General features: G+C 35.5%; 1 pseudogene; it reads left to right on the forward strand.

Annotated features, from left to right (window-relative positions):
- The first annotated feature begins 560 nt into the window (after nucleotides 1-560).
- On the forward strand, nucleotides 561-3,531 carry LOC131399861 (tubulin alpha chain-like 3; annotated as a pseudogene).
- The last annotated feature ends 8,966 nt before the right edge of the window (nucleotides 3,532-12,497 follow it).

Here is a 12,497-nt window from a genome sequence, read left to right on the forward strand (position 1 = left end):
TATGAGAATAGTGTCTCACCAAATAGAGAATGTCAACAAAGAAAATTTATAAGAAAGAACCAAATAGAAATTAGGGAACTTAAAAGTATAATAACTGAAGTGAAAAATTCATTCGAGGGGTTCAACAGCAGATTTGAATTGACAAAAATAAGATTGGTGAACTTAAAGATAGGTCAATTGAGATTATCTAGATTGAGGAACAGAAAAAAAAAAAAGAAGAAAACTGAAACGACTAAGAGGCCTGTGGGACACCATCAAGCATTCCAACAGTATAATGCGAGTCCCAGAAGGAGAGGAGAGAAAGGGGCAGAAAGAATATTTGCAGAAATAATGGCTGAAAAAATTTTCAAATTTGATGAAAAACATGAATCTGCGTATTCAAGAAACTCAGCAAACTCCAAGTAGGATAAACTCAAAGAGATCCATAACTAGACACATCATAATCAAACTATTGAAAGCTAAAGCCCAAGAGGGAATTTTGACAGTAGCAAGAGAGAGATGACTCATTGAGTACAAGGCATCCTCAATAAGATTAACAGCTTGATTTTTCATCAGAGGTAATGGAGGCTAGAATTCAGTTGGATGACGTATTCAGAGTGCTGAAAGGGAAAAACAACCCTGTCAATCAAGAATTCTATATCTAGCAAAAATGAAGGAGATATTAAGACTTTAATTCATGACATTAAGACATTCCTAGATAAGCAAAATCTGGGAGAATTTGTTATGAGAACACCTGCCCTACAAAAAAACAGTCAAGGGGGGTCTTTCAGGCTGAAATCAAAGCACATTAGACAGTAACTTTAATCCACACAAAAAAATAAAGAGCACTGACAAAGGTAAGTATATAGGTAAATGCAAAAGGCAGTATAAATGTATTTTAGTTTGTAACTCTTTTCTATCTGATTTAAAAGGAAACTGCATAAAACATTATAGAACTATATTAGGCTTATAATGTATAAAGATACAATTTGTATGACAATAATAGCACAAAGGAGAGGGGAGCAAATGGAGATATATTGGGGCAAAGTTTTTGTTTGCCTTTAAAATTAAGTTGGTATTAATCCAAACTAGATTGTTTTAAGTTAATATTTTAATTACCAGGGCAACCATTAAGGAAATAAAAAATATGGTAAAGGAAACATCAAGGAAATGGTACACTAGAAATATCTAATACTAAAGACAGTAATGGAGATACAGAGAGACAAAAAAGATGTCCAACAGACAGGAAAGAAATAGCAAAATGAAAGATGTAAATCCTACTGTAGTAATTATATTAAATACAAATGTATTAAACTTACCACTCAAAGGATAGAAACTGGAAAAATATATTTAAAAATATCAAATTATGTGCTACTGTTATGAGAGGTTCGGGGATTCGATCGGAGACGTAAAAGACACTTTCCACTCCAAACAAATGGACTGAAGGTATATTTTATTACATAGAGGATAGTAAAGGCGACAGTCTGCAAACAGATCAAATATTAAGAGGGAAAAAACATCAGCCCGACTGGAAAGGGAAAACACCCACATCGGCTGAAGAGAAATGACACAAATCAACCGGCAAGAGAAACACCAAGTTGACCGAAAAGAGAACACATCAAATCAATTACTTCATATCAAATCAATTACTTCACATCAAATCAGTTACTCACAACATCCACGCCCCACTGCCGGGAGAGCCCTGTCAATCGACGCGGGTGGGCAAGGATCACATGTCCTGGGCAAGGTGTCCCTTCCACAGGTGGAACTCTCCCTGGGTCTCAGTCTCCAGCAGTTTTTATACCATCAGTAATTTTCAGAGTAAGCAATCACAGAGTTTGCAGAGCAAGCATTTAGTGTTCCCATGCACAAAATGGTTATCAGTGGCGTACGTGCACTGAACCCCCTGGCTAACGTCCCAGCCCAATAGTTGTGTACGTGTATTGTTCTCTTTGGTTATCGTCCTAGCCCGGCACAGATGGCCAGTCCATCCCGTGCTACGACGCTCCAAGAGCCTTGAAATGTTACAACTTGCAACTCTCTCCGTGGGAGAAAGGCCAGTTCCCGGGAAAAGGCCAGTTCCCACCACACAGAAAGCAGCTTTTATATTTCTTTTTTGTGCTGGTGGCTGTAGGTCAATGGAGCGGCCAAACATGGAGTTTTCATGTCAAGACAGCTACCTATAAGAGACACAATTTAGAGTCATTACCACAGGGCTATGTTGATGCCTTCAGATCAGCATAAGGGAGTGCCTTTCCGTTCACATTGGCCAAGCTGGCATCCAGATTGGGGATGCTTCCTGGAAACTCTATTCCTGGAATATGAAATCCAGCCAGATGGCATCATTCTTAACAGTAAAAAGGATCAGTTGGAAAATGCTAAAATAGAGTGTATGAAGGCATCTTTCGATACTTTCTTTTGTGAGACAAGAGCTGGGAAGTGTGTGCCCAGAGCACTCTTCCCAGACCTACAACCAACTGTTGTAAATGAGATTCATACAGGAAAGTACCATTCATTCTTCCATCCAGAGCAGCTTGTTAGCAGGACAGAGCATACTGCAAACAACTATACCTGAGGTCAATATGCTGGGGGGTCAGAGATTGTTGACCTTGAACTAGAGATGATCTGAAAGCTGGCAGAAGAACTTCATGGACTTCAGGATTTTTGATTATTTGAAGCTTTGGAGGAGGCGTTTAATCAGGATTTACATCTCTCTTAATGGAGTGGCCCTTGATAGAATATAGCAGGAAGACTAAATTAGAGTTCTCTGTATGCCCAGCCCCCAGAATCTCCACTGCTGTAATAGAGCCTTACAACTCCCTTGTTACCATCCATTGCACCATAGAGCACTCGGACTGTATGTTCATGGTGGACAACGAGGCCATCTATCACATAAGCCACGGTATACTTGGTATAGAATGCCCCGCTTAAGCCAGCATTAATAGGCTGATAGGTCTTCCATTACTGCTTCCCTCTGGTTTGAAGGGCCCTTGAATATGGATTGAATTCCAGACCAACTTAGTACCTTATCTGAAGATACATTTCCCTATGACAACCTTTACCCTCATCTCTGCTGACAAAACCTACCACGAACAGCTCTCCGTGTCAGACATCACCACTGCTTGCTTTGAGTTCTCCAACCATCTGGTAAAGTGTGATCCTTAACTTGGGAAGTACATGGTCTGCTGCCTACTATACAGAGAGGATGTGGTCCCTAAGGATATGAATGCAGCAATTGCAGTCATGAAACCAAGGAACTCAGTTCAGTTTGTAGATAGGTTTCCACCTGGTTTCAAGGTGGGCATCAACAAGCAGAACCCACAGTGATGCCAAGAGTGGACCTGGCTAAAGTCCAGTGAGCTGTCTGCATGCTGAGCAGCACCACAGCAAATGTGGAGGCCTGAGCCCTCCTGGACCACAAGTTTGACCTCATATATGCAAAGAGAGTGTTTTTATGTTGGCACATCAGAGATGGCATGAGAGTTCTCAGAGGCCAGGGAATATTTGGCAGACCCAGAGAAAGATTGTGAGGAAGCAGGGCAAAGTTTCTGATGCAAATATGACTGGTAAAAATGAATAAGTTCAAGTGTCATGCTCTCTTCTTAAGACATTATACACTTAGTGGGTAGAGTTCCCTTGATTAAAAGAAAAAAGAAATCAGGCAAGATCCTAAGTTTCACACTAAATTAAATGGGTCAATATTAACAATGAGCACATATTTCTTTGTCTATCAGTGTAGTTTAGCACTACTACATGTGAACCTTCTAAGGTTTGGAGTCCTTTGAACTACTGGATCTACTTCTATGTGTGTTTTTGTTGTCGTTTTGTCAGAATGGAAACCTGGCTTTATTCTTTGCTTTTTTAACCAACAGACTTAAATCCTATGAAAAGTGTATGCTTTTCCTTTCCTGTACCTGAGGTGGAAAACTGCATATACTGATTATCAATATTATTTTACCCATATATATGTTTTGCATGTTGATTAAATAATGAGAATTAAAAAAAAGAGAGAGACCCAATTTAAGTTCAAAGATACAAATAGCTTGAAAGTATAGAGATGGGAAAACATGATATACCATGCAAACAGTACCCAAAAGAACTGTAGTGGGTAGGCTAATATCAGACAAAATAGAATTTAAGACAAAAATTATTAGTAAGATAAAGAACAACATTTTATAGTGACAAAAGGGTCACTCCATCAGGAAGATGAGTGCATGTATTCACCTAAGAACAGAGTCCCAAATACATGGAGCAAAAACTGACAGAATTGAAGGGAGAAATAGACAATTCAACAATAACAGTTGGAAATTTTATTACCTCATGTCTAATATTGGATATAACAGCTAGGTTGACAGATCAACAAGCATATAGAAGACATGAATAGTGTTGTTAACTCAAGGGTCATCTGTAGAACACTATACCCCGAAACAGCAGAATACACATTCTTCTCAAGTGCACATGGAACATTCTCCAGGATAAACCATATGTGAAGTCATAAAACAAGCCTCCAGAAATTTATAAGGGTTTAAATCATAAGAAGTATGTTTCCCAACCACAACGGAATGAAATTGGAAATCAACATCAGAAGGAAATTTAGAAAATTCACAAATATATAGAAATTAAAAAAACACATTCCTAAATAGCCAATGGGTCAAAGAAGGAAATAGCATAAATTAGAAAATACTTTGAAGTGAATGAAAATGAAAACACAACATACCAAAACTTACAGGATGCAGCCAAAGGAGTGTTTAGAGGGAAATTTATAGCTGTAAATGCCTATATTAAAAAAGAAGGAAGATGTCAATCAATAACCTACCTACTCGTAGTTTTTATCTAGTTAAGAAACCAGAAACAGATGAGCAAATTAAAGCCAAAGCAAGCAGACGGAAGGAAATAAGTTGAGAATAGAAATAAAGAATAGAAAAACAATGGAGAAAATCAGGGAGACCAAAAGTTGATTCTTTGAAAACATCAACAAAATTGAGAAACTTCAGCTAGACTGACCAAGAAAAAAAGAAGACTCCAATTATTAAAATCAGGAATGAGAGAAGGACTTCACTACAGACCTTACAGAATTAAAAAGCATTGTAAGGGAATACTATGAACAACTGTATGCCAGCAAATTAGATAATCTAGACAAGATGGACAAGTTCCCTGAAAGACACAAACCTATGAAACCAACACAAGGGGTCGGCCCCGTGGCTTAGCGGTTAAGTGCACGCGCTCCGCTGCTGGCAGCCCGGGTTCGGATCCCGGGTGCGCACCGCTTCTCTGGCCATGCTGGGGCCACATCCCACATACGGCAACTGGAAGGATGTGCAGCTATGACATACAACTATCTACTGGGGCTTTGGGGGGAAAAATAAATAAATAAAATCTTTAAAGATCATATTTCATTAAAAAAAAAAAAAGAAAGAAACCAACACAAGAAGAAGTAGAAAATCCAGATAGACCTATAATGAGGAAAGAGAGAATTTGTAATTAGAAAATTCTTACAAAGAAAAACTGAGGTTAAGATGACTTGGTGAATTCTACCAAACGTTTAAAGAAGAGGTAAATACTGTTCCTTCACAAGTTCTTCCAAAAGTAGAAGAGGAAGGAATGTTTCCCAACTAATTCTATGAGGCCAGTATTACCCTGATACCAAGGACAGACAAAGACATCACAATAAAAGAAAACTATAGATTAATATCTCTTATGAATATAAATGCAAAATTCCTCAGCAAAATACTAGCAAACCAAATCTAGCAACATTTAAAAAGGGTTATACCATGAACAACTGGGATTTATGAATGCAAACCTGGCTTAATATTTGAAAATAATGTAGTATACTGTATTAGTAGAATAAGGAGATGCAGAAAAAAAGCATTTGACAAAATCCAAAATCCTTTCATGATAAGAACACTCAACAAACTATTCTTAGGAAATTCCTCAACCTGATAAACAGTATGTAAATAACCCACAGCTAACATCATGCTTAATGGTAAATGAGTGCTTTCCCTTAAGATAAGGAATAAGACAAGGATGTCCACTCCTGGCACTTCTATTCAATATTGTACTATTGGTTCTAGCCAGGGCAATTAGATGAGAAAAAGAAATAAAAGGCATCCAAATTGGAAAAGAAGATGTAAACCTGTCTTTTTGCAGATGACATGATCTTGTGTATAGAAAACCTTAAGAAACCTGTTAAAAAACTTTTAGAACTAAGTTCAGCATGGTTGCAGATAAAAGATCATTACACAAAAATAAATTGCATTTCTATACCCTAGGAATTTCTATAACAAAATTGAGAGCAATTCCATTTACAGTAGCATCAAAAATAAAATAATGAGGAATAAATTTAACAAAAGAAGTGTAAGACTTGTACACTAAAGCTACAAAACATTGGTGAAAGGAAGTAAAGACAACCTAAGTAAATTGAAAGAAATGTTAATGGATTGGAAGACTTAATATTGTTAAGATGGTAATTTTCCCCAATCATTTAGAGATTTCAACACAATCTCTATCAAAATCTCTGCTTCTGTTTTTACAGAAATTGACAAGCTGATCCTAAAATTCATGTGGAAATGGAATGGACACAGAATAGCCAAAAGAATATTCAATGAGAACAAAATAGGAGGACTCACACTCCTAATTTCAAAACTTATTATAAAGCAATGATAATCAAGACAGTATGGGTGCTAGTATAAGGATAGAAATATAGATCCATGGAATAGGATTTAGAGTTCCTGTTTTATTTTTATTTACACATATGTAAATAAATCCTTACATATATAGTCAGTTGATTTTTGACAAGGGTACCAGGACAATTCAGTAAAGAAAGAAGTCAATGATCCTGGGACAACTGGATATTCACATGTAAAAGAATGAAGTTGGACCCCTGTCTCACACCATATCAAAAATTAACTCAAAATGGTTCATAGACCTAAATGTAAAGCTGATACTATAAAAACTCAGAGGAAAACAGGAAAAAATCTCTGTGAGCTTGGGTTAGGCAAAGTTTTTTTAGAAATGATGCCAAAAGCATAAGCAAGAGAAGAAAAATTAGATATAATGGAATTTATTAGATTACAAATTTTTGTGCTTCAAAGGACGCTCAAGAAAGTAAGAAGACAACCCACAGAATGGGAGAAATATTTTCAAATCATGTATCTGCTAAAGGACTTGTATTTAGTATAAAGAACTCTTACAACACAATAATGAAAAGGACAAACCAATTTAAAAATGGGCAAAGGCTCTGAAGAGACATTTCTCCAAAGAAGATATGCAAATGGCCAATAAACACATGAGAAAATGCTCAACATCATTAGACATTAGGGAAATGCAAATTAAAACTACAATGAAATAACACTTCACACCCACTAGGATGGCTACAATTTATAATGACAAATGGGGAGAATGAGGAGAAATTGTCAACTGCTGGTGGAAATGTATAATGGTGCAGCTGCTTTAGAAAACACTTTGGCAGTTCCTTAAAATGTTAAACATGGAGTTACCAGATGACCTGGCAGTTTAACTCCTGGCTAATTACCCAATAGTCATGAAAACTTAGATTCACACAAAAACCTTATACATGAATATTCATAGCAGCATGTTCATAATAGCCAAAAAGTGGAAACAATCCAAATGTCCATCTGCTGATGAATGGATAAACATAATGTGGTATATCCCTACAATGGAATGTTATTTGGCAATAAAAAAGAATGAAGTACTAATATATGCTACAACACGGATCAACCTTGAAAACAGTATGCTAAGCAAAAGAAGTCAGTCACAAAAGACTGCATACTGTATGATTTCATTTATCTGAACATTTCATATTTGGGCATTATGAAATGTCCAGAATGGGTAAATCTGTTATAGAGATAGAAAGTAGATTAGTGATTGCCGGGGGCTGGGGGTAGCGGGTAGGGGGTATGACTGCTAAGGGATGTGGGATTTCTTTTTGCTGTGATGGAAATGTTCTCTAATTAGATAGTGGTGATGGTTTCACGACTCGGAATATACTAAAACCACTGAATTGTTTGCTTTTTTTTTTTTTTGAGGAAGATTGGCCCTGAGTTAACATCTGTTGCCAATACTCATCTTTTTCTTTTTTCTCCCCAAAGCCCCAGTACATAGTTGTTTATCATAGTTGTAGAGTTGTAGCTCTTCTGTGTGGAATGCCACCTCAGCATGGCTTGGTGAGTGGTGAGTAGGTCTGCGCCCAGGGTCGGAACCGGGGAGCTCTGGGCCGCTGAAGGGGAATGCGTGAACTTAAATGCTATGCCGCTGGCCTGGCCCCTTGTTTGCTTTTTAAAAGGGTTAATTTTTTAGTATGTGAATTATACCTCAAAAAGCTCTTCTATAAGGAAAAAACACGTCTGTATTCGTTCAGTAAATATTTGAGTGACTCCTGACCGTCACGCATCTTATGTTGCTCTCTTATCTTCTACTAATTCCACTGTATGTGACTCGCCTAAAGTCTTTCTCCTGGTTTGTTATTTTCAAGCCTAAATCTGCATAAACCTGGTTGTCTTTTTATAAATATAAGTTTCCCAGTGTCCATACCAAGAGATTCTGCCTCAGTACATCAGAGATGGGACTTGGGAATCTACATTTATAATAAGTACCGTACCCTTAAGTATCTCTGATGCAGCTTTTCTGGAAGGACCACATTTAGAAATAGTGCTCTGGGAGAATGAAGTCTCAATTTTACCAGTCACATTTTTGTTATTTATTTCCCTCTAATCTTCTTAAAGGGAGCCTTACTCTCTGAATTGAATGTGTATAGATTAAAACAAAAAAAAATTTAGAATATTTGTCATGTTTGTGGAGAAATAGAATATTTCTTGATTTTGAATGCATTGAAGAAATCATGAAAGGCGAGATTGACAGATTAGAATATATAAAAATCACCACAATGAAAATAACTAAAGGATGACAGCTGACCAGAAAAATTTGCATGAGTTTAGGAGACAATGGGTTAATAGTTATAACATATAAAGTGATTATTCAAATTTACAAGAAAATTATTAAGATTCCAGTAGATAAAAGCAAAACTAAATATGTAAAATTTTTTTCAAAATTCAAAGTATGAATTACCTCTGGATAATATTTTCATGCTTGTAAAGCAGCAAAATTTTCAAATGGCTAGATCCTGTGATATTGGGTAAATTGGTGCAGGTTTCCATTTACGAAAGCAGTGTGAAGTTGGTAGAAAGCAGTTTGATCATATGTCTCAAAAGCTATAAAAATGATTATCTTCTTTGATCCTAATGGTATCAGTCTTAAAAATATGTCTTAGGAACATCATTTAACAGAAACAAGAATACACTTATGTAAATGCTCAACTGGAATAAATGTGGAACAAGTAAGTTGTTTTATAATTCATTGTACATCAATGAATAGACCGTTAGACAAGCATGAATGATGAAGATACACGTGTTCATACATAAGGGAAATAATCCCTAAAAAGTTGTTTGTGGTAAAAATATGGGTGATGAAACATTTTTTAAAATCCTTCATTTTTCAACTTTTTATTATGAACATTTCCCAACGTACAGCAAAGTTAAAAGAATTTTATAGTGAATATCCGTATATCATTACTTAAATTCTACCATTAGCATGTTGTTATACTTTATAACTATCTACCTTAGTCTTTTTATATTTGTTTTTCATTAAAAGTTTAAAATTCCCTCAGCTATCAAGTAATCAGGTGCCATTTCTTGAGAGATGCTTATTTTTGATTAACAGAGGAGTAACTTAAATTTCCGTTAAAAGGTTTGAACAGTTTCTTGTAAGTTTGTGTATGGCCACCAGGTGTAGCTCTGGACCCATAGCATACTGAGATAAGCATGGAATAGGAAGGTTTTAGGAAAGGTAACTTCTAAATGCAATCAGACTTGTTTTGTTTATTTGGGTGAGGGTACAGTAAATTTCTGTCATTAAGATCTAAAGTAATTTAGGTTATATATCTATTTTATTGTCCAAAAAGTCTTTGCCACCATTTCTCTTACCTGGAACTTGACTTTCTTACTCCACAGCCTCCAGATCAAAAGTTTGGGCTTATACAGCAAATATGTTTATGTTACCAGCTGTTTCAAATAATTTTAAGAAAGTTTAAATTAGTCATGGAAATGGAAATGTTCAGACTTTTTTGGTAAAGTGAGAACTCATCACAACTATAATTTTTCTTTAGTATAATTATTTGATTAATATCTGTATTTCTTTAAACATGAACTCCCTAAGGTTTGGGTAGCACAATGACAGACATTCAGTAAATATTTGTTGAATGAATAAATGTAAAGAATGACCTGAAACTTTTACTGTAGGCTATTTTGTAGGAATTGGTAAATCTACTCTTTAAGAAGTATGCTTGTTCCATTTTTCTTTTCTTTTAATGATAAAAGGATCAACTTTAAATATCTTGCAGTTTTAAAATTGCTCCTAGGTGAAAATACTTTTCTATTTTTAGTTGCAAAGAAGAATATAGTCATTTTTAAAGGAAAATGGAGCCTAACTATGTAGAAATCCATTTTAACCGATAAACTTTCTCTTCGTCTCCTAAAAGGAATCCTCAGTTTCTCTCTACATTAGATGTCATCAACTATCAATTTGTTTCTACATACCAGAGAATAAAATCATGGAAGCAAGAATTCAATAGTATGTTCAAGTAAATTAAACTGTCTACTGGAATAACCAGGGGGAAGGATTTTCCAATTTAAAGTCTTTTTTTTTTTTTTTTCTAAGGAGAGCTGATAAGCTGTCTATGAAACATAGTTTTTTTCATAAAATGAAGCTATTGAGAGTAAAAGTTCTTGGGAGAATTTTAGTATAGGTAAAAGAAATGTCTTTCTCAAAGAATTAAGTGTCATGCTTTTGAATTTCTGATAGGATGGTGGAAAGATTCATCAAGGGAGAAGACAAGAACAAACATCAGAGTTATTGTTTTTTGAAGAACTCTTATTTACAGGAAGGGCAAATTCCAGAGAAACATGACCACAAAATTACGTAGCTTAAGAATTAAATTATTGACAGACGTTTTGTTTTATCACCACTGTATCTGCTTTTACATTTATTCTTTCAATTGTACTTGACAAGAAAGAGCCATTATATATTAGCCCAGGCTGGAACTTCGAAGGCCTTTATTGTCCTTCATTTCCTTGAAAGGTAAGTAATGTCTATATTGCATATCTGTCTTGCATACCTTCTCCCTCCTGCTTTCTCTCCTCTCTCCTCTTTCCTCCTCCCCTTTTTAAACCATTGCTAGTTCATTTAGAGAAAGATTAGTTACTGCTGAAAGAATTAAATTGCTATTTACAACAGATATTCTGGGAACATAAAATATTCTTCAACAACTTCATGCTAAGGTACAGACTTAGGTTATTACCATCATGTTTTTATAACTGGCCAAAAATATGCAGATTAATTTTTTAACATTTGTTTCCTTTTCCTTGAATATCATGATTCGTTTTTATTTGATATCAGCTCCGTTTATGGTAATCAACTGGTAACTGCAAATTACACTTGCTGTGACAAACTGTATATGAAAAATGCAAGCATAATTTTGATCATGATTATTGTAGTTGCCTGAGTCATGGCTTGCATCATCTTCTGCAATCTGATGTATAATTCACAAAATTTTATTTCCACTATATCCTTTTCAACCCCAACATGAGTATCAGCCATAGCAGATAAATATGTGATGACAATTTACTTTAGTACGAAAACCTGGATAATTTCTTTTGGGTTGCTATAAGAATTTTCAGCTTTTTCTTTAAAGCAAGCAATAAACTTTATGCCCCACTAAATGATCAAATGATCTTTTTCTTTCTGTTTCATAGAGTTTAATGTCATGCTTTGAGATTGTTTTAAATTTGATTTTTTACTAATTAATGAGCTTGACAAAATTATTTCATTGTATTTTTTGAAGTTGGGAAGGGATGTGGTTTGTTCTAACATAAGGGTAGCACATTCGGAGTAAAAATCTGAGCCAGTGTAGCCATAGATGACTTTAATGTAGTTAAGTAAACCCTCAGAGCCTGGTAAAACAGTTGATATTAAAATGTACTTTGGTTGTTAATCTACTGCTTTCAATTCACACTTCCTTTTGTGTTAAAAATTTCTGAAGTCTGGAAATGTTATTTTGTTTCATAATTAAAGGCTATGTAGAATCAGTTGCCACAGTGCACGAGATGGAGTGGGTGCTAGGCATTTCATCTACATTATCTCACTTAATCTTCACAACAACCCTATAAAGTACAAGTATTATTCCTCTTTTACAGAGGAGGAAGGAAAGTGAGGCATGAGAGATTAGCTTTTTGGCAAGGATCACCTTTATCATCATGAAATTATGTGTGGAACACCAGGATAGATGCTGAAGACACTAAAAGGTCTGAGTCTTTGTTCTATAAAGTCTTTAGTATGGTTGTTGAGACAAGGCATATCTGTGAAAAAAATGTGATAAACTCGCTTGTTAAGTGCCTTTCATCCTTAAAGTGGTGTCTCCCAGCAAAAGTGAATCAGTCTTGGGGTCA

This window comes from Diceros bicornis, chromosome 3 (genome assembly GCF_020826845.1).
Source record: "Diceros bicornis minor isolate mBicDic1 chromosome 3, mDicBic1.mat.cur, whole genome shotgun sequence".
In the NCBI taxonomy this organism is placed as follows: domain Eukaryota; kingdom Metazoa; phylum Chordata; class Mammalia; order Perissodactyla; family Rhinocerotidae; genus Diceros; species Diceros bicornis.